Consider the following 6780-nt stretch of genomic DNA (forward strand, 5'->3'; position numbering starts at 1 on the left):
GGGTTATGAACATTTATTCAACTCAAATAAACTATATGCACCTATCTATATGAATGCAACTAAATGTAAAATGATTCTACCTACTTGGTCAAAAGCAAATCAATCTCCAAGAGCATGTATGAATAAGTTGGGCTAAGATCATTTGATGATTCATGAATCCTATCAATTCAAATATCAAAATGAGGTTCAAATAGACTTGCAAGAAGAAAGCTCATGAAAGCCGGGAACAAGGAATTGAGCATCGAACCCTCATCGGAAGTATATCTGCTCTTGTTACTCTAGTGTGTAGGGTCGATCCACTCAATTCTCTTCTAATCATGCTTTTCATGATTTGTTTTTCATCTAACAGTCAACAATTATTCAATGCATGCATATATTTATCATGAGGTCTTATTCATAGGTTGTAACGGGACTAGGATCAGGGTAGGATGCATATGGTCAAGTGAGCTTGGAATTTGAATCTTTGATTAATCTAAGCTCTCACCAAACACATATAACAACCTGTACAATTCTAATACAGAACCTAGCTACCCACGATTCCCACTTTTTCACATACTCATGCATTCTCTTTAATTCACATTCCATATGCATTGATTTTTATTGAACTTTACTTTGGGGCATTTTTGTTCCCTTTTTATTTCCTTTTCTCTCTTTTTTTCTTTTTCTATATATATATATATGTTTTCTTTTCTTTATCATTTTTTTCACATTTTTTGTTTTTTCAAAAGTATATACAAACGTATCAATACATATGGTTTTACATATAATGCATGAATATGTACCCAATTCCCAATATTTTCAACAAAAATACAAAAATTACACTTTTACCTCAACCAATGTCCCAAATTTCCCATACCCAAATGATACACACCCTTACTAGCCTAAGCTAATCAAAGATCCAAATTAAGGACATTTATTGTTTTTCACTTAGGGTTAGTGATGTGCTAACATTAAGAACAAAAGGGTGCTAACAATAATTGATGAAAGGTAGCTATTGGGTAAGTGAGCTAAATAAAATGATGGTCTCAATCATATAAATGCATGTATACATGGAATAATGACATAAAGAATCAAACAATTCAAAGATTACAATCATAGAAAAGAGAATAATGCACACAAGAATGAAAATAAGTGGTTATATGATGTAACCACACAATTTGGCTCAAAACTCACATGCTTGTGTTCTTAGCTCAAAAACCATGTTCCAAAATAAATTCTTCAAGCAAGTTCAACAAATTTTTTTTTTCAAATTGGTAGGGTGCCCTAAAAACAGTTTCTTGGAAAAGAAATCATCACCTTAACCAAGTAGTCCTAACATAAAAAGAAATGGTGAAATATGTACAAATTTTAACTAACATGCAACCTATTCTGCAATGCAACAACTAATCTAATAAAGACAAAAATTAAAAATTGGTGTTGAACAAGGAAGTTGTTACCCATGGAGGTCGGTCGGACGACCTCCCCACACTTAGAAATTTGCATCGTCCTCGGTGCATGCAAAGAAGAGCAATATGGATGGGTTGCGACAATTGATGAGCTCCTTCAAAAGGTTGTGCGAGTGAACTTATGTGGTTCCCTATTTATAAGCCTTTTCATTTCTTTTCTTCTTGGTGGCCAACCTCAAAGGAGAGAAAAAGAAAGAAAGTTAAGCATATAACAAAGATATTGAAGCAACTAGAACATAGGCGGGGGCTAATGCCAAATAAGAGTAGGGTCCTCACTACATGTTAGCTACGCATGTCAGTGAGAAAGCAATATAGGTGATGCCAGGGCATCTAGGCCAGTTTCACTGACCTTTTCTTTACTGTTTTAGGGTAGTTTCATACATTTTCTTAGTGAATAAGGCAAGTTTTGGATGAAAATACACTTACACCTTGATTCAAGCAACTATTGTGAATTTCATATAATTTCATGAGGATTTTGCTAGAATTGCATGATAAATTGATGATGCATAATCTTATGACTTTGGCTAGAGCTTTGATGCACTTTATTTGCTTGATTTCAGGGCAAAAGAAGCAAGGAAGAACCACGTTAGTACTCACGTTAATCTAGTTAACGTGAACACTAACGTGGAATGGTAAATAGCTTGCAACGTTAATGAGCAAAGTGATCACCAATAATGCCTGCGAAGCCATCAATAGATCATGTTACTTGCCACGTTAACTAAGTTAATGTGGTAGTTAACGTAGAGACAAAAGAGAACTCCAACGTTAGTGGGAAACGTGAACACCACTATCATTCTACTCCAACGTTAATGGTAAATGTGAACACCACTAACGTTCCAAGACTTGGCAATGAGCTACGTTAAAAGTCACGTTAACTAAGTTAACGTGAACTCTAACGTAGAAGAGAAGAACAATGCCAACGTTAGTGACACTCACCTTTGTCACTAACGTTGGATCAACTAGCATTGCCCACGTTAGTGGTCACGTTAAGACCACTAACGTGAGAGTTAACGTGGAGTTGAGGATTGATGAGCCAACGTTAGTGACACTCACCTTTGTCACTAACGTTGGAAGATGGCATTCTCTACTACGTTAAGAGTCACGTTAACTTAGTTAATGTGAGCTCTAACATGGAGAGTAGGGGCATTTGGAGCGTTAGTGACAAAGGTAAGTGTCACTAACGCTCTCGAAGGTGAAGCATACCCACGTTAAGAGCCACGTTAGTTACACTAATGTGAACTCTAACGTAGGGACAAAAGACACATAGCAACGTTATTGGTAAAGGTGAGTCCCAATAATGCTTGCAAAAGGGGTATAAGCCAACGTTATTAGGAAAAGTGAGTCCCAATAACGTTAGCAAAGATTTAGAAGGCAACGTTAGTGGTCACGTTAGTGCCACTAACGTTGGAGTTAACGTGAGGTATTTGAGGGTTGAACGTTAGTGAAAAAAGTGATTGCCACTAACGTTCTCGAACCCACAATGTCACTTAACGTTAATCTCACTAACGCCCATGCCTAATTCATACTTCTCTGCAAGTTGGGCCCACTAAAGATTAGTACTGCTTCAACTCAAGATCCAGATCCCACATCCAAGACTTGAAAAACTCACTAGAAGATCAAGAAGAGTAGCATATATAGGAGTAGTTTTGAACTATATAGAAGCTTGGCACTTGGGAGAACTACCTCTGTATATTTACTTTTCTGCACTTTTAGCATGGATTCTTCTTTTCTGCCATTTTTGATTTCTAGAGTTATGAACAACTAAACCCCTTTCATTGGGTTAGGGAGCTCTGTTGTAATTTGATGGATCAATTATAGGTTTCATTCTTCTTCTTCTTTCTTTTCTCTTGATCTTACTAGAAATCTTTCGATCTTCATCTAATTGGATTGTTATCTTGGGAAAGAAACTCTCCATAATTAGATCTCCTCTGAGCCTTGGAAAAGGGATGAGGAGATCATGATAGAAATGCTTTCTCATGTTGGACCAAATTGGGGTTTAGGCGGATATAGTGACATATAATCCTCCCAACACTTTGATTTGGAGATACATGTGGTATAATCAGTGACCACACTTCATCTCTTCCCATGAGTAATTAAATCAAGAAATTGGGCAATTGTTCAAGCTTAGAGAGATTAGATTGCCAAGGAATTGGGATCCAATCACTTAAGATTGTCAAGGAGATCAATGAATGCATTGATTGAGGAAGAGATGAGAATGAACTTGATTTGGAGAATGAAACATCTCCTGAACCCAATGATTTCCCTATTTCTGATCTTACCCATTCTCTTTACTTTTTGTCATCTATTTTCATGCTCATTGCCCCAAATCCCCATTTAAGATTCTGCACTTTATTTTCTGTTATTTACTTTCCTGCCATTTAATTTTTTGCAATTTTCAACTACATCCTGTTCAGCTCAACTAGCATAATCTTCCAATTAAAATTGCTTGACCAATCAATCCTTGTGGGATTCAACCTCACTCTATTGTGAGTTTTTACTTGATGACAATTCGGTATACTTGCCGAAGGGAAATTTATTGAGAGAGAAGTTTTCATGCATCAAGTTTATGGCGCCATTGCCGGGGATTGATTTTGAATCAACAATGATTAAGTTGGAAGTTCACTAGATTGAGCATTTTTCTTTTTCTTTATTTGTTTATTTGATTCAGTCAATTTCCTTCAGTTTGTTCAGTTTCTTCCTCATCCTCTCTACCCTCTCTGTTTTCTTTCGTTCTTTGTTAATTACAATTCTGCTCACTAACCCACTAACTGTTTGATAATTTGCATCACTCACACTAACAATTACTCTAACAAGAATAATCTCTTCATTTTGTCTCTTGCTGTGAGTTTTGTCTGTTGTATGACAGGAAGAAGAGAGGGAGCTTCAACTTCCTTCGATTCAGAACCTGAAAGGACCCTCTGGAGACTAAGGAGGGAAGCAAGAGGGAAAGGAATTGTTGGTGCTGAGGAAGAGGAAGAGTACTTTGAACCCAACTTGGAAGAGAATTTGGAAAACAATCATGAAGAAGAAGCTCACAACCATGCTAGAGAAGGCCCTACAAACCGTGCTGGGCAAGAAAGGAGAGTTCTAGGCTCCTACATTAATCCTAATCCAGGAAACTGTGGAAGTAGCATCCAGAAGCCCACCATACATGCCAACAACTTTGAACTAAAACCCAACTCATCACCCTTGTTCCGAACAATTGTTCATTTGGAGGAAGTGCTCAAGAAGGCCCCAATCAACACCTAACCACCTTCCTGAGAATTTGTGACACTGTGAAGTCTAATGGAGTCCACCTGGATGTCTATAGGCTGCTCTTATTCATTTTTTCACTCAGGGACAAGGCATCCAAATGGCTTGAATCCTTCCCAAAGGAGAGCTTAACAAATTGGGAAGATGTGGTGGACAAATTTTTGGCAAGATTCTACCCTCCTCAATGAATCAACAGGCTGAGAGCTGAGGTGCAGACTTTCAGGCAACAAGATGGTGAGACTCTCTATGAAGCATGGGAGAGATTCAAGGACTTAACAAGAAGATGCCCACCAGATATGTTCAATGAGTGGGTTCAACTTCACATTTTCTATAAAGATCTTTCCTATGAGTCAAAGAAGGCCGTAGATCATTCATCAGGAGGCTCTCTAAACAAGAAGAAAACCATTGAAGAAGCCATAGATGTCATTGAAACAGTTGCTGAGAATGACTACTTTTATGCTCCGAAAGAAGTAACACTAGAGGAGTAATGGAGCTGAACCACATGGATGCATTGCTAGCTCAAAATAAGATGATCACCAAGCAGCTAGCAGATCTTACTAAGGAGGTGGAGGAAAACCAAGTTGCAGAAGCCATCACTTCATCACCAGTTTAAGAAGGAGTGAATATAGGAGAAGAAGGTGACTGGGAGCAAGCCAACTATGTTGGAAACTCACCTAGACAAATCCATGATCCATACTCCAAAACTTACAACTCTGGATGGAGAAATCACCCCAACTTTGGGTGGGAAAATTAACAAGACCAAGGTCAAGATCAGAGACGCCACAACCTCAATTCCAACAATAATGCAACTCATCAACACACCTCACAAAGATCCTATCAACACCCACCTAACCAACCTTCTCAACCACCTAATCTCAACCCACCATCTCTAACAGATGATAGGCTCTCAAAGATTGAGGCTCTACTTGAAAATTTATGTAGAGAAGTCCAAGACAACAAGGTGTTTAAGGAAGAAGTGCGAGCCAATATCAAAAACCAAGGAGAAAACATCAAGAGATTGGAGTTCCAAGTAGGGTATCTATCTCAACAAATTCCCAAACTCATTGATGGATTTCCCAGTGACACAGAGAAGAATCCAAGGGGAGAAACAAAGAAAGTAAGGTGGGAGGAATGTAAGATGATAACCACAAGTGATGATAGGAGTATGAATGGAGTAGAACACCTCCAGGATGATCAAAAGGAAAACCAGGAAGAAATAAGCCACGCACTTCAACCCATACTCAAGGAAGAGCTGAAGAAGAAGGAGGTATTGAACCCATATGCACCTTTTCCCCAAAGGCTTAAAGGTGGTGTAGCAGGGAGAATGTATTCAAGGTTCCTCGATATGTTTGCATCTCTTGATGTAAATATACCATTCATTAAGGCCCTCCAGCAAATGCCTTTCTACATCAAGTATATAAAGGAGCTACTAACCAGAAAAAGTCCATTGAAGGGTGGACAGACAATAAAGATGAACAGGGATTGCAGTGCTCTCATTCAACCAGGGCCACCCACAAAGAAGAAGGATCCAGGAAGTTTCCACATTCCTTGTGCTATAGGCAAAACAAAGATTGACAAAGGGCTTTGTGACTTGGGAGCAAGCATCAACTTAATGCCCCTCTCCCTCATGAAGAAGCTCCAAATCAATGAACTAACTCCTACTGATGTAATTATCAGATTGGCTGACAAAACTCAAAAATAGGCAATAGGAGTAGTTGAAAATGTGCTGGTGAAGGTTCTACTATCTTTCCATAGACTTTGTTGTCCTGGAAATGGATGAGAATCCTATTTACCCCATCATTCTGGAAAAGCCATTCCTAGCCACAGCTAGAGCACTCATAGATATAGAGCGAGGAGAGTTAATGATGAGAATACATGACGAGCAGCTCACTTTCAATGTTTCCAATCTCTCACAAGAAGCAGATCATGATGACAATGAGCTGATGGAGGAGCCAAATAAGGAAGCACAAGCACCACACATAAGGACTCCTATGGTCAACAACCAATGTAATCAGAAGGAGAAATAGCCAAGTGTAATCCAAAAGGAACCAGACCCACCAGAATCACATGAAATAGACAACAA

General features: G+C 38.5%; 1 non-coding gene across 1 annotated transcript; it reads right to left on the reverse strand.

The window, feature by feature from the left end:
• Positions 1-4891: 4891 nt before the first annotated feature.
• LOC112793639 (small nucleolar RNA R71) lies at positions 4892-4998 on the reverse strand. The gene has a single exon (XR_003198341.1). It is a non-coding gene; the product is annotated as a small nucleolar RNA R71 (small nucleolar RNA).
• Between the last annotated feature and the right edge of the window lie 1782 nt (positions 4999-6780).

This window comes from Arachis hypogaea, chromosome 3, assembly GCF_003086295.3.
Source record: "Arachis hypogaea cultivar Tifrunner chromosome 3, arahy.Tifrunner.gnm2.J5K5, whole genome shotgun sequence".
Lineage (NCBI taxonomy): Eukaryota > Viridiplantae > Streptophyta > Magnoliopsida > Fabales > Fabaceae > Arachis > Arachis hypogaea.